Source organism: Ambystoma mexicanum, chromosome 6q, assembly GCF_040938575.1.
Source record: "Ambystoma mexicanum isolate Mex_15411 chromosome 6q, UKY_AmexF1_1, whole genome shotgun sequence".
NCBI classification, from domain to species: domain Eukaryota; kingdom Metazoa; phylum Chordata; class Amphibia; order Caudata; family Ambystomatidae; genus Ambystoma; species Ambystoma mexicanum.
In genome coordinates this window covers 1665499169-1665525670 of record NC_090937.1, presented here as the reverse complement: position 1 = coordinate 1665525670, position 26502 = coordinate 1665499169, and the positions used below count along the sequence as shown (strand labels likewise).

The 26502-nt window shown below is 48.4% G+C and overlaps 1 protein-coding gene across 1 annotated transcript in view; it reads left to right on the top strand.

Moving 5' to 3' along the window:
• The window catches only part of SEMA4F (ssemaphorin 4F), a 321938-nt gene that overhangs the window by 135972 nt on the left and 159464 nt on the right, over positions 1-26502 (top strand). The window lies entirely within an intron of this gene.

Sequence of the window (26502 nt, the reverse complement as noted above, 5' to 3'; positions counted from 1 at the left end):
TTCCTCCATCCACATGCAAGACCACAAAGGCCTACACTACAGTCCGAAGTCCTGCGGCAGGAGGAAGGGTTGGATTTTTCAAAGGGTAGAGATTCTGAACCAGGCTATTTGGGACTTCATGGCTGTTTTTCTGGAAGGACAGATTTGCGGCCAGTGGTGAAGTCTAAGGATGTTGCTGGATCTGAGAGTTTTGGATCAAATCCTTTCAGGCGCATATCATTGAGCCATTGTTGTACATGTTGTTTTTAGTGGGTGTACCAATGTGGTTGAATTCAGTCTTGGGTGGGTTGAGTTTGAGGTCGGCATTTGACATTCAGGACTGGATGATGGCTAGGTAATCACCGAGACAAATGATGTCCTGCGCGCCATTCACTCTCATGTACAACGGAGTATCATCTGTGTATTGGTGGATGGCTATATTGGGATCTTTGAGGAGAATGCCCAGAGTCTCCATGTAAAAGTTAAAAAGGTTTGGTGAGAGGATGGAGCCTTGGGGGGGACTCCGCAGGAGACCTGTAGTCGGTTAGAATGCAACTAGTTAATCTGGAAGGCCTGAGAGGTGGGAGGTAAAACGATGCAAGACAGTACCAGAGAATCCCATCTTGTCAGCAAGGAGGGAGAGAAGGATTTGGTGGTCAACTGTGTGGAATGCAGCCGAGCGAACAAGAAGGCATGATTCGCCTTTATCCATGTTTAGAGCGCATGATCAACCACCTGAATGGGGGGGGGCTGTCTCGATGCTACCCTTTGGGGTGGAACCATGACTGATGGTCAATTAAGAGGTGGAGTTTTGATTCTAGCGAGTAGTTGTGTCGCAGCTGCTTTTTCCAAGATTTTGCCAATACACAGAAATTCGTAATGGGCCTGTAGTTGGGCCAGGTTGTCTGGATCTAGGGTTATAATTTTCAAAACTGGTTGTATGAGACCAGTCTTGAGGGAGTCTGGAAATTATCCTTCTTTGAGGGAGGCATTGATGATGCTGTTGAGGAGTGCATTGAGTGCAGGGCCCGTCAATTGTTTAATGATGGAGGCCAGAATTATATCGAGTAAGAAGTAGGTTTGAGAGAGGCAATCATTTTTCAGATATCCAGTGGGAAGAGGAGAGAATTCGGTCCAGAGGGGGCAGTGTGCGTGCCAGGGTGCAGGGGATGCTAATGCTCTTGAGAGGTTGATTCGATAGTCTCTCAGACTGTCTATTTTTCATTAGTGTGATTCTGTCACATTTAACAGAGTTGCTGGTACCTCTGGGTTGGGTGAGGGTTTGGTACAATGGTTTACTACTTCAAAGAGGGCTTTCCTCCTGCTGGAGGCTGCTGCAATGGTGGTGGAGTAGTAAGCAGATTTGGCCTCCGTAATCGGAATCCTATAGTTTGCTTGCACATATTTGCGGTTGGTGAGGCCTCCCAAGTTATGTTTTTTGAGCCACAGGTTCTCTAATGTTCTGATTGGAGGCTAGCTTGGGGGTGTACCATAAGACGGATGGTGTGGGCTTAGCCTCGCTGGATTTCAGGGGTTGGCCATGAGTATTGTCCACCAGTTTCATAGCAGAGTTGCTGAGTAATTCCAGGAGGCCTGAGGTATTCCCTGTGGTGGGGAAGTCTGCAAAGTTTGCTTCTAGCTCATTAACTGGGAAGGTTTTGAATGTGCAGCGTGGAGTGTGGGTGCGTTTAGTCTGACCTTTTGTGAGCTGTAGTAGAGTGGGTGACTGATAATGGGATGGGGGTGTGGTCAGACCAGTCAAGTGGGATAGGGTCTGAACAGGTGATGCAGGGGGTAGATACGAAGACTAATTCTAGTGGGTTGCCTTTGTTGTACGTGGTGGAGAGCACAACATGCTTAAGGTCCATGGAAGCGGTCAGTGCGAAAAGCGTGCTTTGAGTGTGGTTGTCAGCCTGTGACTCTGGGACTTTAAAATCAGAGTAAGACATTATTTGAATGTGATAATTTGGCAGAGGAAAGTCATTCCTGTGAGGTGGTCGGTAGATGAGGTGGAAGGTGGATTCCTTGTGCGATAAAGGGAACCTGCAGGCGAGTTACTCTGAGCTTATTATGGGGGAGGGGATGATGGAGCATGGCCATTCGCTCCTGTGGATGATTGCCTCTCTTCCTCCTGGCCGATCAGTATGTTGAATGCAGTCGCCTTAGGGTAGGAGGAAGTCAAACTTGTGGGGAGCATGCAGTAAACCATGTTTTCAATGATGGGCATCAAGGTTGTTGTAAGAGATGAAGTTGGCGATCGCTGCAGTGTGAGCGACTGCTGAGTGAGCATTAATCAACCTGCAAGGGCGTATGCATGTGGTCCATGGGTGTTGGATCGGGACAAGGGCAATATTGATGAGGTCCGCTAGAGTAGCTTGCCCGGGATATCCAGGGCACTTGGCCATTCGAACCCTAGTGAGAGAGTGGATGGGCTGTGGAGGGAGGAGACACATGGTGATGTAGTTTGGTGAGTAGCAGTGGTAGCGATTAGTTTGTAGGTGAAATGCAATTTAGCGGGTCAGGCCCTTGCCCATCAGGCCAGAAACGGCACAAACTGGTGAGGTTCTTGTCTTTGCACGCCCTTTGCTGAGGATGCCGGCGATGAGGACACCTAAGGAGGACTGACTAAATAGGTGGTGGAGCAACTGAGCGGCAGGGCCTGGTCATGTGACCCAGCAGCCTCCTCAATGCTGTCTCCCTCCACTGCTGCTTCAGTGGTGCACGGTTTGGGTTCAGAAATATATTTCCTATACTGATATTCTGAGAAATGGCTGATTAACCCACGGTTGCATCACATATACAGGTTCTATTTCATTGCAGTTTTAGATTAACCATTCCGTAGGGGGTGTAGCCTTGATCTTCCCATAGTGGAATCCTGCCTCTGTCATTCCAATGCAGGCCTACTCTTCTTTCGAATGCCTTGTCTGCAGGCTCTCTCTCTCTCCTCGCCACTCTCTTAACATGGCTACTATCTATCGGCCTCCTGGTCAGATCCCCTCCTTCCTCTGAGTGGGCGGCACTCTCCTCCTCCTCCTCCTCCCTTCTGGCCTCGACCACTCAACTCCTCCTTCTTGGAGACTTTTAACATCCACCTGGATTATTCCTATCCCTCCTCTGGACTCCTTCGCGACCCATGCTGCTCTTTCTATTCTCCCCTCTGGCCCGACTCACTCTGCAGGGCACACTCTGGATGTTCCGATCTCTTCAGACCTCCCTCTCACCATTCCTCTCTTCTGGAGAGATCACTTTCTCCTTTCCTCCCATCTCTCCCTCTCAGGCTAAGCCAACTCCAGCACTGCCACCTACCTTCTCGGTCATCCGACCCATGAAGCCTGTGTCAGTTGAGGCTTTTTCTGCCACTTTCTCACCCCCTCATCCCCCTTCGGCTGACTCACACCCTGACACTGCCCTTTCTATGCTCCACTCTTCTGTTGCTGATACTCTTGATGTTCTTGCCATGAGGATCCGCTTGAAACCCAAAGGCAAGTGCAACTTCTGCTATGACTCTGACATTGTCACCCTTAAACACAAGTGCAGGGTGGCTGGGAGGAAATGGCTAGCTGCTTGCGCATCCTCTGACAAACTGGCCTGCCGCCTGTTGCAAAGGCAATACCGGCTCACTGTACGCACTAAGATGAGAGCCCACATCCAAGCCTGCGTCTCTGTGGCAACTAACAACTCGGCCAAACTCTTTAAAATGTGCAAGGAGCTGGCCAATCCTGCTGCAGTCTCTACCTCTACTGTCCCCTCCCAGGCCCTCTGCACGGCCCAGGCTTCATTTCATATCTACAATCCGGGACATCCTGTCCACCTTCTCCTTTCCTCCTCCCTCTACACTCTCCTCTACCTCTGGCCCCCCTGTGGCCACCTCTCCTCCCTCTCTTCCTTTCCTATGTTCTCCCCGGACAAGGTTTCTAGACCAGCCCGATCTAGGAAAGTCTCGTCAAAACGGTTCTTCCAAACCCATCAAAGGCCACATTGACACCCTCGCTCCTGCCATGGCTGACTTCTGCAACCACTCCTTCACCACTGGAGCCTTCCCTTCCCCCCTGAAGCACTGTCTTGTGCACCCTCTTCTCAAGAAAACCTCAGCCAACCCCTCCTGCCTGGCTAACTATCGCCCAATCTCATCACTCCTTTCCTGGACAAACTCCTTGAAAAGTTTGCCATCTCCCAGCTTAATCTTCACACTGAATCTGTTGGTTGTTTCCATGACCATCAATCTGGATTCAGAGCAGCCAGAAGCACGGAAACTGCTCTCCTGAACATCCATGAAGACCTGCTCTCTAACCTTGCTTCTAATCTCCCCTCTGGCCTCATCTTACTCAATGAGATTCTCCTCATTGGCACACCTGCACCCTCCTGTCACTCTGGCCGGCCTCTCTTGGCCCTCTTCCTGCCCTATTCCTGCTCCCACCTGTGAGTCTAAAAACCTCTGTGTCCTCTCCGACTATACACTTTCCTTCTCTCCTCATCTCTAACGTCTCTAAGAAGTCACACTACCAGCTGCACATCCTCAGAGGTATTCTTCCTTTCCTCTCCCCTGCTGATTTCCTGTCTGATACTGCACTGGTCACCTGGCTACCCTCTGATTAGGGCCCAGGACCCTGCCCACCCAGTTGCACACCTGAACTGCCTCTCGGCAACCCTTGCACTTGCATCTGTAACCCTACAGTCCGCCTACCTGCACTTTTTGACACCTGCTGTCTGCACTTGCTGGCCGCACTTCTTGGTATTGTTTTGATCCCATGTACAGCACTGCCCCCCCTCCCAGATCCCCTGGCACTTTTCCCCTCCCCACCTCCCTTTGTGCGATCTCAATTTCACTTGGCCTAGCGAAATAGTCTTCTGTCCTCCCTCTGTTCCCCCTTCCTTGCCTCGTTGCGCCTTGAAACACTTGTGTATAGGCGTGTTACAAATGCCATATCATATACCCCTCAGATCAGATATCTGCGGGGTATTTGCTGCGACTCAAGTATTCTTTTCAATCACAATTTGCTCCATGTCTTATCAGTGTTTTCATACCATTTATTTCTTCCTAATGGTGACCAGTTCACTTTTGCATCTCATATACTGCTCTTTGACTGCTGTGCTGAGAGGTTAGTTATTGCATACCATACACTGATTTCTATTGACCTATGCCGTATACACTGCGCAACATCCGGGTTTCCCAAACCAGGATGAGTTGCTTCTGTATCCTGCTATCTCTGAAATGCTCAGCAGACTTGCCCGTCCCCACAAACCACCTACAACACCAGAAAAAAAAAGGAGAGATACCAGAGAAGCCAAGCGGCAGATGCGCTGAGGAAATTGGGCTGTCCTTGCTAAGAAACCAAGAGGACAGGAAATCTTATGAGACATAAACCATTCCGTGCTAATCTCCAGCCCTGATAACTGATGCCGCTCTGAGATGACCCACCTTGTACATCTCAGAACACTTTGCATAATCCCATGAACATTCGGGAATGGAACCTCACCGGTCCTAAAGAAGTAACCCCTATAGATGGAAGAAGAGGAAAAAGAAAAGTTCCAACTCGCGAGACTCCACTAACCCAAACCTCCAGTTTCAGCCTGGCACGCAAAAACCAAACTACATTAGACTAGCGCCCGCTCCCGTACAAATATGCTGCCAGTGAATGAGTGGCCACTTTATGTTGCGTCACCTCTGATTTATAGCAATCCCCACTTCTTCATACCATCGTACACGGGTGCCAGGAAGTCTATCCCAGCATAAGGGTAAACTTTCCATCCTCTCCGAAGATGAATCCAACACATGCGCACAAGACATTCGTCCATATCATCAAACCTCCTGAAATAAGTGCCGCCCGCTGCACCATCTCTGGATCTCAGTTCAGAACAAGTCCCTGCGGATATTGTCTGGAGCTACAATCTTCTCAAGGATAGCAGACCTTCACAGAGACCTGGACATCGACCTAACATCTAGTGAAGCTGAGTAAGAACTTCTGCCAATGGCTGCATCAGAACCCAAACCCTCTGATCAGAAGACTCACTGCTACCACTGCAAACCATTTCTACTGCTACCCGTGGCCCATCACGGCGAAACCCTGTGAAACTAGCCCTACTGTTACAAGTCCACACAGACCGAAAAAGAAACCAAACCCACGACCATACACTCAACCCGAGAAGATGGAGTGATAAGGCTCAAGCCTCGTTATCCGAAAATCACTGCTGAGGGATAAAATCTATCAGCAAGAAGAAGCATCTCATCTCTTGATCTACCAAAAGATAAAGCAACCACAGCTTTAACTCTTGCCTCATCAGTGATCACTGCATTTTTTAGAGACTGCACTGGTGTCTTCAAGCAGTGGCGTGAACCTGCGCTGAATGTTGGCTAACCATCACTCTGCAGTCATACTCCAGGCTATCCCATTGTACTGCAATGCCAAATTTACCAACGGCTCTGGCACTGGCAAGATGGTAGAAGGTATTACAGTCCACACATGGACAACTTTACAAACTAGTGACCGTCGGGCAGCATCCTGCACTGCAAATTCTATTGTAGTGCAGCATTTGTCAGACATCTACCAGTACTTCTCTCAAACTTCTATACCCCACCCCCTCATACAACCCTTGTTTGCAGATAATTTTGCGAATGCAGTAGTAAACCTTAACAAGCGACTGCCAATTCCTCATCCTTGGAATGTTAACCTGTGACCAGAGGAAAAATGAAATGCTGCTACCAAAACCCTCTGCAAGCTGTGATGTCCTCTGCCTGAAGCCAGTTATGAGGAGACCGAAACACACACATTGAAGTCGGATGCAATGTGAATAATACAATAATGGTGGCATTCTCCCCCCCTTCTACCCTGGGGCCAACATCTCACCATTCTGCTAGTTCTGGCCGCAGCTCTACCCCAAAGCTCCATGGTTGCTCGGTCTGGAATGAGACGATGGAAGGACACGTGGCGGGACGAGAAGCTTGCATTGCAGCCTTTGAAGCCTTTAAACCTCCCTCCATGGCCACATCATGACATAAAGCAGATTTTCTACACAATTAACAGATTACAACGTGTGCAGTAGAACAAACACCGTTTCACAAATGGGACAGAAGAGCACCAACACTGCAGGTTTCTCCTGCATTCAATGAATAGGTACAAGAGCTAACCTTTTACATTTCTGAACAGGTCATCTTGAGTAGAAGCCAATCAGACTTCCTCACACAAACAGAAAAGGCAAATCAGGGCAACAGCAATATGAGCTTCCATCATGTACAACAGGTGGAGTGGATTAGTGCAAGTTAAGCAAGGCTAGAGCATACCCATACAGAGAACAGATGAGGATTGGCTCTATAGAACAGGTGCCACATCGGATTCAGAAGTGTCCACTCCCCTCCTAATATAGGAACCTCGGTATGGCCTTCTTTTCTCATATGTAAGAGGAATGTCATTGGTCTTAACCGTACAATATTGCCACAAAGAAGTTGGTCACAGCAGTAGAGGTTCCACCCACAAAGAAGTAACTGCATGGGATAGGGAAGTGCAAGCAAACCCACGCTGAACAGGTAAATGAAGGGCGTCAGAAATGCAAGCTATACTTGCATAGACCTGAAACCGCATAGGCTTAGCAGTCCATGTTCCCCTCGCAAAGAACTTGCCCAGCAGGAGGCATGTGATCCAAGCTCTCCTTACATAGAATAGGAAATGCGTAACCGCTGTGGAACCACCCGACACGCAGAACAGGAAAAGGTAATTGCCTATATGTGGCATTTATAACGCGCCTGTACAGAAGTATTTCTGCACTGCAAACTCTTCATAGATATTCTAATAGAGCATTGGTCACGACTATTAAAGCGACTAGTTCAAATGCGAAGGCTAACTCTGCTTCCGGAATCAGAAAAACTCCACATAGTAGGACTTTAGTAAACCGTAATTGGAAGGATTTCAACCTTAGAACAACTAGCAATTAGTGTAGCATTTCCCGGCCGTTCTACAGCTTGCCCCCTTCCTAAAGATCTTAATATTACAGGAGGCTAGATCACTGAATATGCCCTCGAGAAAGGTCTGCATGTTTCATCTCAAACCACCCAGGCCAATTACACAAGAACACTATTGAGGTTTGATGGGAGAATAATCTCTCGATGATTAATGAACGGCCTCATTTACTGGAACTAGTAGTGCTTAATGGTGTGCTAGTGTTGTGATGTGATATGGCGCAGAGAGCCAAATGCTCAATGCTAAAATCTACATCCAATATCATGGCCAAATGTTGGCTGAGCCAAGTTAGATTTACATGCTTCAGAAGTCAGTAAACTGATTGTCGGCTGAGCTATTAATATTCCCATTGCTTAGAGGTTGCAGAAATCCTGCGTGAAAGCTACATACAAACTAAAATACCTATCTGCAATGCCACTACAGGGACATGTTTTGCAGAGTTTCTGGGTCATTTGCAAATGCCTCAATTGCACGGGTTCGAAATTAGGTTTGGATAAACGGGAGGCTACAAGTGGCTCCCGGGTATCCAGCAGTACTGATCACCAGGAGCTGCCGCTCGGGAAACGAGGAGCTAGTACATATCATTACGCACATCTAACTTCCACATAAAATGCACACTTCTAATTGTGTCCATGATTTATGACCCCTTATGTTTTAAATACCAATGCACACAGTTAAATTGACATAGTTGTGTTTGTTCTGAATCATTTTGCTCTAGAATCAAAAGTAGCTCCCGGTAACTGCTGGTTTTAAGATAACCAGGCTCTTCTAGGCTATAAGCAGAAGCTGCATAGCTCCCAGCTCCCCTCCGTTTCAAACCCTGCCATTACATTGTTTTGTAACAGCGACTGGGTGCCAGGCTTTCAATGTTTTAAGTGCAGTCTTGAAGATTTCAAAGAGGCTGTTATTGGTGTAACGACAATCACTCACCATTGAGCTGCCACGGATAATTTATAGCCGCATTTTCCACATTGACTCAAAGTTAAGGTTTAATGGATTTTTAAACTAGACATTGAATACTAATCCATGCCCGAGATAAGGTTTTAAGGTTGGGATTATTTTACACACTTTTAACAAATACATTTTAAGTATTTAAAATTCTTGCCTCAGCAAGAGTGTAAATAGTATGTGACAAGCAACTAGAACATTAGTTAACTTAAAAATGAATACAGCACATAAACAAGACACACCACAAAGATACAACATTATGATAAACTCACACAACACAGGAACTCTGAAAAAGCCTTTGTGCAATACAATTAAGCATTTCCTGAAAAAGCATTCCCCTTTTTGTTAAGAGGACACTTCCCACTGCTACAATCCTAAAATGCATGCATGGTTCCCATCTCCAGACACAAAAGGCAGCAGCAGTTGAACAGAAATAAGATTCCTCATGTCACGGAGTGCTCTTTCTTACCGCCCGGAGAACTCCCTTTAGAAAAAAGAAATTCTGTACCACTCTTCTTCATGTTTGCATTTTCATACATGCAGATAAGAGTCACAACATGTGTTCTGGGTTCTCTCCTGGCATCGGCCCTTTGCAGTGTCTTCTGCCCTCACTCGCCTGGTGTGGAGTGTACACATAGAAAGATGAAAGCTGTAGTTTTCGCAATATTTTATGGGTAAAAAGGCCTGGTATGAGACTTATCTGGAGGCCTGAAACCTCTAAACCTCACTCCATTTCACTACCCCCTCAGGAGCCCCAGCTGTAGGACTTCACACCCATCATAAACTGATCCATCAAACCCTTCAAGCCCTGTGCTGGGTTGTGCACCACGAGCATAAACCTCTTCAAGAAAGCAGTCCGAAGACTGGAGCAGAGCTGGAGGAACAATTCTTACGAGACTGAGCCCATGCCTCTAGGGGCCCGACGTACCAGAGAAACCCACCACTGTTGCATATCATCTGCACAATTGCCTAGGGAAACCTTCCAGAACGGGTCGGCCTGCAACACTGCGACTCCACTTCAGATCTGTATACAGGGGCTGTAAACCCCGCTGACCCTGCAAGCTACTGTCCTGTCTCCAATAGTCCCATCAGAGCAAAACTGAACCGAAGAGCCCCAGCATGTAAAGGCAAATGAGGACTGAATTAGCAACTCCCAAATGACATGGGACGTCCTGGTGTGCATGTGCGGGTCCTGTGGACCACCCTATGCATATGGCGTGTTTTTGTATGCAGTTGCCCTGCCTCACTTGTGCGATAATGGCCTCTACTTGTCACCTTTATTATGTTCATATAGTTTTACATAGACCTGCAAACCCAAAGTCATCAAAACCGCTTTGTGTACTGCCAAGTCGTTATGTGCACAGCCGTGTGAACGGCTTATTTACTAGGATCGGGGTGAACGCGAGTCCCTTGGCTGTCAGCCCAGCACTGCACTTCTCTGCCAGCTGGGTGTGGGATGTGTGGAACGAAGCACACTGCTAGTTGAGGCCTCCGGCTTTAAAATGTCGGACCCAAACTGGAAAGACTAGTCTTCTGCTCTCCAAGTGTTTTCTCAAAGTCCGCCCTCTACAAGAATGCAAAACTGCCAGCACCTACCTGCGGGCAGCAGGGCCTAGGAAGGCCCAGTCCGGCACAGTGTGCACAAACATCTCAGGGCTGTGTGTGCACAAGTAAACAAAGCTCTCGGTGCATACATACTCGCATACACGCCTTTCTACTTACCCTGTGTCTCTCCCATCCCGTATCCTCCAGCGTGGGACAAGCCGAAAGCCATGAAATTCATTTTTCTACTAATGACGAACCTTTTACTACAAATTAACCCATGCCAGAAGTCCCCTTTCCAGCTACATGTCTCGAGGAAAAGCGTCCCCTTTCTTGAAAACAAGAGCCCTAATCCTACCAAGCTTGACCCATGCAGCAATCTGTTCCTGGTTCTAAACCAAAACGTTGTGAACTAACTGCAATCTAAGCAGATTAGAGGAGCCAGAGTCAACCTTGACCTTAGACCATCACGTGACCATGCCACACCCACACGGACTACTCGTGGAGCAAAGAAGCATTTTCAGATGAATGCCATCACGAATTAGAGCTCTGCCTACCTGAGCCCACGGATGACCACAAACACCCCAGGAAGAACAACTTGCCAGCCAGGAAAGGTGGTGTGCTGGCCAAGGTAGTCTTGTAGTTTATGCAGGCATTTCTTTACCTGGATTGTAGCTGCTATGGGTAACGGGTTCAGCTCGCGCAGGATGGATGAGATGTGGTTGAACTTGTGTGCCCTGGTGATGTGGTGATGTGTGCTCCCCCTGGGAAGGGTTGCTGTGCATTTGGGAGCCGTGCGAGTAGGATCATGCCGCTGTGTAAGGAGGACATTCCTAGGGCACGCACTACCGTTCGGAAGTTCTGGGGCAGCAGCGGATTTCATCTTGTGAAATTGGGTGACTTGGTTCCGAGCTGTTGGGGCACTTTTAGCTGTGTGCTGTTGAAAGAGTAGGCTGCTGGCCACAATGATTCTGAGATTTCGCTGAGTTGGCGAGTTGCGTCTGCAAGTGCATGCCACCCTTCCTTTTTTATGTGGGAACTTCATGGCTGAAGGGCCTAGGAAGATGGAGTCAGTCTTGGTAGGATTATGTTTCAAGTAGGTTTTTAGTATCCGTGTTTGAATGGGAGCAAGGCCTGGGCAGAGGCAGTCGCTGTCCTGCGGATCTCTAACTTTCACTTATAGCTGAGTGACATTCATATATTGGTGTATTGAGAAGTCGGCTGGTTAGGAGTGTACTGAGGAGTTCCATGTATAGATTGAATAAGACCAGATGGAGTGTTTGGTTCAAAGGCACCACCCGCACCCTGCCAAAAAGGAAACTGCATTTTTCACGTTGGGCCTAAAAAGGCAGAAATGCTGTCTTGGAAATGGGAAAGCACAGTTTTGACTGGCAGACTGAAAGGCCAGCAATTCATTTTCGAACAGTAAAACGCTGTTTCGTTTGATCAAACAAAGAGACCGTGCAAAATGTGTGCATTCTAAAGCATGAAACCAGGAACATGGAAAATGAAATGGCACTACAGAAGTAAATATTAAGGAAATTGGAGGGCTTGCTACAACGTTTGGAAGAATACAATTAAATGGGCGAGGCGTGGCTTGGAGCCGACTCGATGAGGTCGCTCCTCCTGAAGCCGCCCGTGGATGGCCCGCTACCGTGCTTGAATTTATGCGGTTCCTGGGTCCTAATCGATACAGCGACCCCGGCCGCAGATGTAGGAGCTGCTGGAGAACAAGCTGTCCTGAGATGAGGGGCTGATATCGGAGCTTTACACTCCAAATCGCAGTCCAGAACCCGGCCCCCTCTCCCGCTGAGAAAACCAAGATGGCGGACGCGCGGCTGTGCGCTCTCGACACAGGGACATGGAGGCGAACCTGGCCGCAGCACGCAGCATACAAGCGGGGGTGTTGATCGCCCGAGCGGACTGGCACATCCGTCTGCGAGGAGCGGCTTATCCCCACCCCCCCCGAAGCGCCGGAGCCTGAATCTAAGTGGGGAGTCCCTGGCACCGGAGGCGATTGAGGCGACCGGCATGCAGTGGGGTCCCCCCGCCGACCCCTCAGTCATCCCCAGGAGGATCCCGCTCCGGAACCAAGCCTGGTAGCCCTCCTACAGCCAGAAAGAGGTAGGGGCCACAACTCTCGGTTGGGGGTTCCAGGGAGACGGCGGAGAGCTTTCCGTGGCAGCCCGCCCTTAGTGGACTTCTAATCGTGCCCCGCGACCTCGGTTCCTGGAGACACTGCACCCCCCAAGAGTTTCCGACTCGCGTTGGTGGTAGGCTTGACCCGCATACGGGTCCCTCGACTCTTCTCCTCCCATCCAGCCTTCTGAACTCCTCCTGGGGCGCTCCTGCCCACGGCCTTGTTCCCCTTCGGACAAGGCTATAACCTGCACGAGTGAAGTGACTCTTCTTGGCTTTTGCGAGACTGCGGAGCCCTTGGTGGCCTTTGAGTCGCCGTCGACAAGTGACAATGTCCAGATCACAGAAACCCTCCAAGTCCTCAGACATAGCAGCCATGTTGATGTCCTCTGACAAAACAAAGAAACTGGACTCCTGCCCCTCTGCTTCGCGGGAATCCCTGGATAACAAGGGACTACTGGCGACCAGAGAAGACATCCGAGAATTTATGGCTGATATCAAAGCAGAATTCAGGTCCTGCATGACAGAACTCTTTGCCAAGCTCGAGAGCACAGACAAAAGGGTCTCGGAAGCAGAACAGAGATTGGGGGAGGTTGAGGATCGCTCCCGGGATCATTCCTCCGCCTTAGCCGAGGTCCAGCATTCAATCAGATTCCTGCAGGACAAATGAGATATTCTGGAATACAAACAGGAGGACCTGGAAAATGGGGCCCGGCGCAAAAACCTCCGTATTCGAGGGGTTCCTGCCTCGATCCCTGACAGGGGACTGGCGGAATACGTGGGCCTCTTCTTTAAATCCCTCCTCCCGGACCTTGATGACTCGCAGCTGCTCCTAGACTGCACTCACAGGCTGAACCCTCATCGCGGAGTGGAATCGGATGGCCCACCTGACGTTATCACCAGGGTGCACTTCTTCACCACAAAGGAAGCCATCTCGGCGATCAGCCGCTCCAAGGATGACATCACCTTCCAGGAGACCCCCCCTCCAAGCCCTCCGCCCGTTGACTACCTTCCTTCAAGCCCAAAAAGTCCGCTACAGATGGCTTCAACCCACCGCTTTGCAATTCTCCTACAAAGGCTCTGTAAGGAGAATTAGCCACTTGGAAGATGCTAAAAACATCTTAAACACGGACGCTTCCAGCCCCTCTTCTTCGCCGCCCATAGAGGCGTCAGCAGGCTCAGACCCTGTGGCGGCTCATATCTCCACATAAAACTCCTGGTCGAAGGTCCCGAGATTCCGGAAGAGGAAATAGCCCAGCAGGGTCCCGTGATGAGGACACCGGCCCTCACAATCCCGGTTCGCCGGTCCCGCATTCTGGACCCAAGCAACGCCCGCAGGAACACAGATGAGCTTACTTCCTAACGCAGCGGGCACCATTCCACGGCTCATGCCCAGCTCCAAGGTACTTTCCACCAATGAGTCCTTGGAGCGATCCACAAAGACTATTGATGATCCTGGCCATGTTGGCCTTTCAGTATTTGTTGGCCGGGGGGGGCTCCCGACCCACAACGGGTCTGCCTCCCCCAGTTAAATCTCGGTCCTCCTGTTGGAGGCCCGAGCAAAATACCCCGAAGGCAAGGGTACCTACGGCTGCACACTCCACGACGTGATGGCTAATTCCTCTGCATCTCCCCCCTGCCCCTCCGTGCTCGTCGGAGCCCCCGGAGCTGGTCCCGGATTATCAGTCTCTCCGCTTTGTCTCCCTGAATGTTAGGGGACTGAACTCGCCTCCAAAACACCAATCCATCCTGCAGAAACTCCAGAATGATAAAGTGGCGGTGGCGATGCTACAGGAGACTCGCCTATTGCCGGCAGACCACGGGCGCCTACGCTCCCGGAACTTCCCAAAGCAACTCTTCGCATCTGGTAATTCTAAGAGAAGCGGCACAGCAATCCTGTTTGGGAAGGGGCTGAACCCTCCGATCCTAGACTCCATGAGCTGCCCGGATGGGCGATACATAGTGGTAAAATGTCTGATGCGGGGACAATTGTACTCCATAGTTTCAGTGTATGCGCCCAATTCAGGCCAGGCGCTCTTCTACGAGTCGCTAAGTTCAGCGCTCTCTCCCTTCCTGGAGGGCCAGATTGTGATTGGGGGTGATTTCAATGGGGTCCCGGACCTCATCAAGGACAAGTCGCACCCGCCCTCTGCTGGGGACTTCGCTACAGCTTTGGCTCTCCTGCAATTGTTCAGAACTTTAGGGGTGGTGGACTCGTGGAGGATACTCCATCCGTCTGAAACAAACTTCTCTTTTTACTTGTATGTCCACAGAACGTTCTCCAGGATAGACCTTCTCTTGGTATCCCCGCAAATCTTTACATTCACCGATGATGTGACAATAGGCTCCAGAATCTTGTTTGATCACGCCCCGGTGATCCTAGAGATCCGAGTGCAGGAACCACTTAATCCCCAACAGCGTAGATGGACATTATAGGATCTGATCCTGAACGAAATGCCTCAGACACAGTTGCAACCACGATCGCTGGGATTCTCCTTGAAGAAATTGGTGAAGACACCTCCCCCGCCAACAACTGGGACGCAATGAAGGCAGTGGTGAGGGGGGAATTGATAGCGCAAGGAGTGGCCTACCACAGACATCGACGACAAACTCGTCAGAGCCTCGAGGATGAACTGGATAAAGCTGAAAAGCTCCATATGGAGAAGGGCTGGACCCCTTAAACACAGCAGGCTATCCGGATAGCGCAGAAGATGATTGAGGCCCACTATGCTGAACATACTGCTCACCAAATGGCGAAGGCTAAGCAGTTTTACTATGCCAGGAACAACAAAGCAAATAGACTATTGGTGGCCAAACTAGCCAGGACAAGAAGAAACAATACGATTGTGGGTCTACGGGATCAACATGGCAAAATCCAATATGCCGATCAGGACAAACTTTGGCTTGCAACGGCCCACCTGACCCAGGTGATGACCGCTCCTGTGCGAGCTGTGGGAGAACAAAAGGAATACCTCCGGCAAGCAGCGCTACACCGCCTAAAGAAGGCAGCCTATGACTCTCTGGAGGCGCCGATCACCGACGAGGAAGTGGACTTGGCGATAAAAGCCCTCAAGTCCCAGGCCCCCGGCCCGGATGGATTTACGGCCAGGTTCTACAAGATTTTCAGCCTCAATTGTTGGCGCCTCTGGTGCAGCTGTTTAACTCATTCAGACCCTCAGGCACAATAACCCCATCCATGCAGGAATCGATCACTGTCTTACTGCCAAAACTGGGAGGTGATCCGAAGAATCCCGCGTCGTATAGACCTATCGCTCTACTTAATATCGACGCTAACATATATTCTAAAATTCTTGCAACACGCCTCTCCCAGGTCTTACTGGAGATAATCCACGCCGACCAAACTGGCTTCCTCAAACATCGTTCCAAGGCCGACAACATCCGCAGGACCTTAGACCTGGTTGAGCTGGCCCCCCGAGACTCCCGGGAGTTGGTGCTGCTGGCCCTGGACGCAATTAAGGCATTTGATAAAGTAGATTGGACCTTCATGAGGCTCCCCCTCGAAGAGTTTGGTTTCGGCCCGGAATTCTGCACCATGACCCTAGCTAACTATAAAGTGCCCAAAACCCTTCTCAGAGTCAATGGCACCCTCTCCTCCCCTATCGCCTTACTGTGGAACCAGACAGGGATGTCCGCTGTCGCCGCTCCTTTTCACACTCATTATGGAGCCGGTCGACCAGCGGATCAGGCTGAATCCTGCAATCAATGGCTTCCAATCGGGCTCAGCCCATCAAACCCTGGCCCTCTATGCGGATGATGTCCTTCTAACCATTACGAAGCCTCGCTCTTCCCTCCCTCAAGCCCCGGCAGAGATAGCAAGCTATGGAAGGGTTACAGGCTTCGCCATCAATTTTCGGAAGTCAGCGGCCCTGGCGGTGGGCCTTTCCTCGACAGACCGAGAAGCCCTAATCTCGCTGTGCCCAGTACAGTGGACGACCACCAACATTAGTTACCTGGGGGTCCATATCCCAGCTAACCCAGGTGTGGTTTACCGGGCTAATTTCCCTCCATTATTTACAGCCTTAGAGGCAGACCTCAAGCGGTGGGCTGCATAGGAGATCTCGCTGATGGTGTCAGGATTCCATGGTACATTTCTAGAGTTTCAAGGGTTCATAACCTTAAAAGACATACCATTACAATTCCAAGGTAAATTAAATAGACTTACACATTTACATTACTTAATTAAGAATTCATCATTAGCATCAGAAAACCTTTTGAATGTAGATTACTTAGAGGTGTGATGTTTGGGTTATGTTTGGATTGACAATTGAACTAGTATAAATATTCCTTAATGTACATTCAGTTATCACTTGAATCCCCAAAGCAAGATGGAGAGTTTTTTCTGCAGCACTGATTGGTTTAAATAGTTATGAGGTCATTTGGAATGATGCTCCGAGTTTCCAACAGCCTTTCATTTTAGCTGTCTTTGTGGCAGGTCGCAGTCTACTTAGCTCTAGAGTATATTTTAAAAATATTTATAGTTAGCTGATACTAGATGAGTTTTAAAAAGATTTCCAAAAGTTTCAGAAGAAAAGTCATTGAATTCAAGACTTTACAAGGAGCAGAGAAAGCAGTGAAGATACAGATGAAGCAAGCTAAGTGATTCACTCTTTTAAGACTTATTTGCCTTATTTTTGAAGAAAGACATTGTTTTTCAAGAAATACTGAAGACTGAATTTTTCATTATCAGAATTGAATTCGTTTATTATCTGATATGTTATTGCGTGCATATATTTGTGTTCTTTAAGTTTTTACTTGCGCGAAGTATCTACTAACCCTCGCGCGGTTATTTAAAAAAGAATATATTTTTCTTTACTAGTACAGTTATGTTCGGGCTGTACTGGTATTTAAGCTATTACTAGTTCCGTGCGCAAGCGTATCTTAATCTCGCTTTTGCCGTTATTGGTAAGGTTACAGTAAGGAACCTTACGTTCATTACGCGCGGTCACTTACACGTCTTTTCTTTCGGAAGCTGTGCGCGGTTCGTTTATCTACAAGTAAGTGCCGGATGATGCGCGGTTCATCGATCAAGAAAATAAAGCGACAGTGAAAGCGCGGTTCACTGTAAACAAGCAAGAATCGGATAAAAGCGCGGTAGGACATTTTTCTACGTCGGTAAGAAGCGCGGTTCGTTTGACTAGAAGAGGAGCATCAAACTTGAGTACAGATTTATACAGTACAACAGTTTTCGTATTGAGTGCAGACTAGTCTACAGATTTTCAGCAGAGTTGTTTTAAAAAGAAGAGTGCACAGACTTTTCAGCTTGAAGCATTATACATTATTTTTAGTCAAAGACAATTCAGGGGGGGGGCTGGGGGGGGGGCTGGGGGGGGGCTGGGGGCTGGGGGGGGGGGGCTGGTGGGCCAGCATCACTTCTGCAGGAAGATTCAAGATTGGACCTGACAGATGGGCTGTATCACGGCGTGTAAAATGAACTTGCTACCGAGGTTCCTTTACGCCTGCTCCTCTCTCCCGGTCCCGATTCCGGCCCCAGCCCTCCAAAACCTACAGAAGAAAATGTTAGTTTATTTGGAGGGGGGAAAAAGCCAGGATCCCTACATCAACGATGTTTGGCAACGCAAGGCTCGGCGGTCTCGGTGTTCCAGACCTACAAAAGTACCAGGTGGCGGCCCAGCTGGCCTGGATTCAATCATGGCAAATACTTATTAATTGCCCTAGATAGGTGTACCTCGAACAGGCGCAGCTACCCCTGCCTCTATGCTTTCTCCCACACATCCATCCTCCGGAGCGGCGGCGATGGCGGGAACTCTTGGCGTCCACCAAACATAGCATTTCGGTCTGGGACAAAGCCCTGAGACTAAAGAAGATTCCAGTGGGACTTAGCCCCCTCGCCCCAGTGTTCATGAACCCGTCTTTTTCACCCGGCCTCAACTCGAAACTTTGGGCACTGGATCGCCGGAGGCCTGGAGACCCTGGGACAGCTCTTCGAGGGGGGTCCACCCTGCACCTTCGAGCGATGCAAATAACTCTTCAAGATTCAGGAGCGGGACCGTTTCACGTACATCCAGCTACGCCACTGGTGCACTCATCCGCAGACACGCCAGGCAGCCACCCGCCCCCCCAACGGCCATTGAACGGACACTTACCGAGCTGCCACCCCTAGGGAGAATCTTCACTCTGTACAAACGCCTCCAACCAGACTTTCTAATTTCCAAGCCCCGATACATGGCCTAATGGGAAGCAGACCTGGGCCACCCTATTGAGGACCAACTCTGGGTTGACATTTGGTCTCGAGCCCACACCTCTTCATCATTTATCACAAATAGGGAATGCGCCTATAAGATTCTCCTCCGGTGGTATCTCCCGCCCTTACAACTCCATCACATGCATCTCACTCTCGAACCTCACTGCTGGAGACAATGCGGCCAAGTAGACTCCTTCTTTCATATGTGGTGGTCCTGCCCCCAGGCCCAGGCTTTCTGGAAACTTTGCCTGACAACGATTGCGGACATCACTCAGGTGCAACTGCCCCTGGAGCCTGAATCCATTCTCCTGGGAGCCCCAATTTCTGGAATCTACCCAAGGTCAGGGCCCAGGGCCAAACTATTATCCCAATGCCAATTGGCGGGCCGGCACGTGATAGCCCGCACCTGGAAGACGGTGGAAGGCCCCCTCATGCCGTTCTGGTGGGTGAAGATCTGGGACATCCTGATAGCCGAGAGGGTGACGGCCGCCGGGGCAGACCTTCTACATCGATTTCATAACATCTGGGGCCCGGTCCTCGATTATGACCAAAGGTTCCCAGCTTTGACATGTAAGCCCCAATTGGCCAGGAGAACAATGCAAGCTGGGGAGCCCCAGCGGGAGCGGGGGGGGAAGGAACCTGAGACTGGGGGAGGGAGGGAGAGTGATATCGTAGTGTAGTGTACTGTGCATCATGTCGCGAATGATTAAGTTCTGTATTGTGACAACCTGCCTTCTTAAAATAAACACGTTAAAAAAAATAAAAGAATACAATTAAGTTCGCCGGATGGGTGAATAACAAAGTACTAAGATCGGAGGTCTGTTTTTCACTACAGTATTAAAAAATTGCACATTTAAGCAAAAGAGCAGCATGGAAAAATGAAGACAAGTGCATCTGTGAGTGTCGGGAACTGTTTACCAGTGCCTGTGTAAGTTAACATTAAAGATGAACATTGATGGCATAGCGTAGGAGAAATCTGCATATGATTAGAAGTACAAAAAGGCCTCCTGTGTAAAAAGTCATTGTGATATGTAATGGCATCGGTGTCTATTCAGGCGAATGGCATCCGTTTCCGTTCAGGAGAGATGGTTTCAGTTTCTGTTCAGGAGAGATGGTTTCGGTTTCTGTTCACGTGAGATGCTATCAGTTTCTGTTCAGGAGAGATGGTTTCAGTTTCTGTTCAGGAGATTCTGTTCAGGAGAGATGGTTTCAGTTTCTGTTCAGAACACTCGGTGGCTTGCCCCTGTCTTCTGTCCATCTTACAGCATCTTTTGGAGCCACAGCAGAGACCAGGAAGGAATGTATATTGGGTTGAGGCCTGCTCTCAAGGATGAGCCACAGAGTCCAGATCTCCTGTTCAACAAGGAATGAAACCGAATGGAAAATGGAATGCTTGGAGAGCTCCGTAAGTTGAGATGGACGATGATACTTTGTTCTTTTTCTCCGGGACAATAAATCGCACCATAATGGGACAAATAAAACTGTTAAAGTTTTTCTTTTTTTTAAAAGGCCTACCTGTTTCAACTCGAATAGAAATTCGACTATGGGAACAGGAGCTATAACCTCAAATGTACTTCCAGCTTCCCATAAAATGTCACAAAGCAGAGATTTAGGTAGATGGCTTATTAAATTGGATATCTGTATAGGACATTTTGGGTTGATAACTGTTAAATAATTCACAGAAACCACTCAAACCTGCAACATAATGCCGCGACAGACCATATTTCAAGAAGTCTGGCATGATGAGAACAAACCAAATATATAGCTAGACGGACGCGTATAGCGGAGTTCCTTTCGGCGATAAGCCACTAACTTTTCACAATTACAGTAGTTTTTCTTTCTATCCTTTCATCGACCGCCGAAACACCATGCTGGCGAAGAAAGAAAACTGCCCGTCAGAGACCACCACGACGGACCTTTCAGCCTTGGAAGGCCGGCCCGGTCCTCGGCCCAAACAGTAGGGAGAGAGGCAGGAGGCAATTTTAGAATGCATATTCTCCCCTTCCTACACTTTGTTCGCCCAGCTCTTCAAGCCAAAGACGTTAAAGGATCGCTCTACGAAATGCTGGCCCCACTACGCCAGGCAACCCGAGGCCATGGCGGTAGAGGGAACCTTTAGCAATGGCAAACGGGGGTATTTATTCAACTTACTTCCTTGTGCCAAAGAAAGATCTAACAATGCGCCCTGTATTAGATTTATGCCCTAATATGTCCAGCCACAAAGGTTCTGCATGACTACGCTACAAGAGGTAATCCCGCTACTAAAAAAGGAGGATTACATGGCAACGCTGGATATGAAAGATGTCTATTTTCACATTTCAATGTTCCCAGCGCACGGAGATTCTTGCGTTTTTCAAGATAGCAAACAAGCACTACCAATTCAAAGTGCTGCCCTTTGGAATAGCCTCGGTCCCAAGGGTATTCACAAAGGTACTGGCGGTAGTGGCAGCGCACCTGCGCAGGGGAACAATCCCAGTGTACCCTTACCTGGCTCATAACAGGGGAATCGCCACTGATTTGCAGAAAAAACATCCAGACAACAATCGACCTCCTCTTTCAATTGGGCTTCTCCATCAATGAGAAAAAAATCAAGCCTATGCCAAGCACTTCAAAACAGTTCCTAGGAGCTGTCTTAAACACAGAGGAAGGATTGGTCTTTTCCTTCAGAGGAAAGAGTAAAAAATGTGTTACTGCAAATACCACATTATCAGGCCGGCCGCCAGATAAGGGTGCGCAAAGCAATGCGTTTAATTGGCATGATGGCATCTTGCATATACTTGGTTTCTCACGCGTGCCTGTTTCCCATACAGGAGTGGTTGGCGAAACAGTGGTCTCAGGCAAGCGGTCAGTGGCACGATCTAGTGGTCGTTTCCCCAACACTTATAAAAAATCTTCGCTGGTGGACGAAAGAAAACCTAACGAGAGGGAAACCTTTCTACGAACCAGAGGTATAGGCAGTGGTCACAACGGACGCCTCACTGGCAGAGTGGGGGGCTCACTACCGTCACCACACAGCTCGGGGTCTGTAGTCTCACACTGCAGCTCAGAACCACATCAATGTGCTGGAGCTTCTGGCAGTATTCAAAGCCCTTCGAACCCCATTTAACAAACCTGTCGTTGCAGATCCTAACAGACAGCACAACAGCAATGTTTTATATCAACAAACGGGGTGTACACGTTCTCAATCTATCCAGACTTGCACAAATAATCTGGAAATGGGCACTCAAACGGAAGATGTTCTTGTCATCACCATGTTCCAGGGGAACTCTACGCTCTAGCAGACTCATTGAGCAGAGATCCCCTACCAGAGGAAAACGAGTGGCGTCTACACGAAGAAGTCGTAGAACGCCTCTTCTCTCAATGGGGATTCCCAACTATAGGCTTATTCTCCACGCGAAAATCGTCAATGCCCAGACTTCATGTCCAGGTTCCCCCAGCCAGGCTCCAAGGGGAACGCTCTATGGATGAACAGGTAAGGGAAATTTGCTTACGCTTTCCCCCAACTCCTCTCATGAGGAAAGTGGTGAACAAGTTACACAACGAACAGATGACGCTTATCGTAGTTGCTCCTATGTGGGCAAGCCAACCATGGTATCCACATCTGTGCAAACTGGCGATGTGCATTCCCATTAAGCTCCTGTGCCAGTACAACCTACGCACCCAGCACGAGGGACTAACCGTGCGCCCACAACCACACTCGATAAACTTGGCAGCATGGCTCCTGAAGTCCTAGAGTGCGGACATCTCAACCTGCCACAGAGATGCATGGACATCTTGAAAGAAGTAAGAAAACCAAACACTAGACACTGTTACTTTGACAAATGGAGAAGATTTGTAATTTGGTGCCAGGCTAAACAGATCAACCCCATAGAATGTACTCCATCACACATTCTAACTTATATGCTCCATTTGCTAGATGCAGGGTTATTATTCAACTCCCTAAAGGTCCACCTGGTGGCTTTATCAGCCTACACAACTTCTCATGATAAGGTCTCATGGTAGAAAGTACCGGTCATAAAGGCATTTATGGAAGGGGTAAAAAGACTCCACCCTCCAATTTCTAACCCGCCGCCAGGTTGGGACCTCAATGTGGTACTCTCTTTCGAGCCTATGCACAAGTCTAGTCTCAAACACCTGACTTATAAAACTGCCTTCTCAGTAGCTATCGCTTCCATAAGAAGGGTTAGTGAAATCCAAGCATTGTCAGTGCAGGATCCTTTCTTTACTATACACAAGGACAAACTGGTTTTAGGTACTCACCTTAGGTTCTCACCTAAATTCACCTCCAAATTTCGTGAAAACCAGTCTATTGAGCTACTGGCTTTCTTCCAGGAGCCCAAAAGCCTCTGCTGAGGTAAAACTCCATACACTAGATGTGAGGAGAGCGGTCCTCTACTACGCAGACAAGACCAGACCACACCACTAAGAAAAACAGATCAACTCTTTGTCTCCATAGCGCCAGGCAGAGAAGGTGACCGCATCTCTAAGAATACCATCTCTAGGTGGATAGTCAGATGTATCCAACTGTGCTATTTCCTGTCAGATAACACTGCCTTTTACGCCAAGGGCCCCCTCCACAAGAGGTACTGGAGCCACTCTGGCTTTCATTGCAATTGTCTCATTAGACAGTATTTGCAAAGCAGCTACATGGAGCTCAATAGCACTACTGCATTGACACTCATTCCAAGACAGATACACAAGTGGGACAAGCGGTTCTAAGACATATATTCGCTCATGAACCTTCTCGCATCCCACCTTCTCCTTCTTCCACTGCTCACTAATATATGCACAGCATGTGATTTAAGCAGATTCCACAAGCCTCAGAAGGGATACATTACTCACAGAAATCGTATTTCTGATGCTTGTATCTGCTTAGATTCACATGCGACCCACCTTTCCTCCCCTTGGAGAGGAGGCACATGGATGCTTATGAGTTTGTCTGATACGTATCTGCTTGGATACAACTGTACTCATGCTACACCACGTCAGAAAAATAACTATCTGAGGGACCTCGACGTGTGAGGGATTATGCGTACAGAGGACGTCACACTAGGGATAGTATTACTGGCATGCCTTGTCGATGTCCCTTTTTTGAGTTTCGAAAACTGTAATATGCCGCAGCTTCCACTAGATGTCAGCCTATGCACACACAGCATGTGAATCTAAGCAGATGCAAGCATCAGAAATACGATTACGGTGAGTATTGTGTCCCATATCGCCGATCTGATAGCACAGTGAGTAGATCGCTCGTTTGACATCTGTGCACAGCTTGCTGACGCAGGTTCGAATCCCGGCAGGGCCAAACTCAGCCTTTCATCCATTCACGCTCGATAAAGGAACACCACACACTGTGGGTAATAATGAGCAATGCTCAGATACCTGAGGGTTCGTAGCACTATATTAATGCTAAATTATTATTATTTATTATTATATATTGCGATGCTTAACTATAAAACAAAAAGATTTGTCATGTAGTTTTTTAAGTGAAAAACTGAAAGGTATGGAAATTAAAGAGGTTAGACTGATCCCTCCCTGAATTTGCGCTTGTTAACTGAAGGGACCAATCAAAAGAAAAGGGGCCAGGCCTAGGTTAAGGGAATGGAGAATTGTGTCCAATCCTAAATGAGAGCCAATAAGCTGGCACCTCATAATTTTAATAATTGGGGGTGCTATTATGGGCTTATGAGTTGCACAATGCGAGTGAGCGAGAGATTTCCCTGATTTCATCGGAGTTGGAACTGCTGATCAAAATTGCTGGAGGAGGCCTGGAAAGGACTAATAGTCTGGAATATATGACTAAGAGGAAAAATAGAGTGCTTGAGCTTAGAGACTATCCATGACTGATGTTGGATTTTTGGGGATCTCTGTCCTGTACGTGAAAGAGGACCTGAACCTTGATGTCCTTTTTCCTGGGTGCCAACCCGGAGATATTTATGTAAGTAAATATGTCCAAGCCAACTAGGTCTGGGGGATCTGTTTGATTGAATCATTTTCCATTATTGATCAGATGGGTACACAAAGTAGATCCTTTATACTAAACAATTTAATTCCCACATAGCCAATTAACATGGGGTTATTTTGTTGAAATTAAAACTCCACTTCCAGTGTGAATAAAAAATAGTCAGTAAAATAATTGGGTATTCATAATTGATTGCCATCCCCAGAATTCCCTAAAAGGTGGTTTGCATGAAAAACTAAATTCGCAACTGTTATCATTTCTCAGACACTGCCTTAAAGTACAGGGGTGCTGAATTTAAACGGAATATCAGGGTTTCTGTGCTTGGGCAGGAAAGTGTCTCATCATTAAGTAAAGTCCCTGGTTTGAAAAGCACGCTCTACTGAGAGTGACTCCCGATAGATGATTAGAGATTGTGCAATGTGTTCTGGCGAAGGAAGGAGGATTCCAAATATATCTAAAAAGTGTTTTGCTTTTAAAAATCGGTTGTGCTCCAACACTGCTCGCATTGCCTGGTGCGCGGGCAGATAGCGCAAATACAGAGCGCTGCATGTGTGAAATTGTTTTTGCAAATAGAAAAAGGTTTGCATATCATTTATCATGCAGAGTGTCATGTTTCAAGGTGCTAACTCCAGGCAAGGTGTTTTGACTGTACACGTTGTGGGGGCCAAAGCGTTTGTGATCTTTGTTATCCTCAACCAACTGGGAAAGAAAAGCATGTAGGCCATGGAGTGAGGTGGCGTGATCTGTGATATTGTAAACCGCTGAATGTTTCTAGTCTGTAATAAATGTATATATTCTTTCCATACACCAGCCGCTACGTGGCCTGTCTGTGGTACAGGAGTGAGGGACCTAATGGGTCTATATGAATCCCAGATGCGGCTAGATGCAACATTGGTGTGGCGCTTTTCAGTGGGGAGGGAAAGAATTTCCTGCATCAATGGTTGCCACGTAAATGCCTCCTAACGGGAGCATGGACAGCTGGGCGATACCCAAGTCGTGTGGCGGCCTGCTGACCTCAGACTACCTATCTGCACAGCCTGGCGTGTTCCAGGCGGGTATGAGGCAAACCATTTTATGACGGTGACTGCAAAGGCCGTTCTGTGAGGAAAAAGGGACAGCAGCTGGTCGTGGTCGACCATGTGGAATGCGGTCTAGAGATTGAGGGGGAAGTCATTAGTATACCTCGCCTTTATTTATTGATCATTTGCAAGGCGCCATTGATCTCCTGGATGGTGGCTGGCTCTGTGCTGCATTTGCCACAGAAGCTGGGTTGATTATCCCAAAGCATGCCCAGTTAGTCGGCGACTACCTTCGCAATGATTTTTGTGATGAGGGAGGTTAGCGATAGGACGCTAGCTTGCCGGATCTTCAGGGGCGAGGGTGGATTTTATCAAGAGGGGGGTGCATGAGCCCCGTTTGTCTGGAAAGGTGCCTTTGCTAAGAGATGAGGTGACTAGCCTGAGCAAGGCAGTCCTAGCGGGACTACTGGAGGGATGTTAAGTGGAATGTTGCCAGAGTTGGCAGTGGGCTTAGTGTATATCCTGACGGTGTTGGCTTTATTTATAACCTCACATTTTACTAGTTCACTCAGTACCCCTTGGCTCAGCACGGGGTTAGAGCAGCGGTATAAAGGTTTGCTTGCCACTTCAGTTGTATGTATAAACAGGCGCACCATTTATTATTTACCGAGAGCCAATCACTACTGGCCAGTGACTAGTGGCACATGCACATTTTGAGCCCTGGATTAGACCATTGCTTGA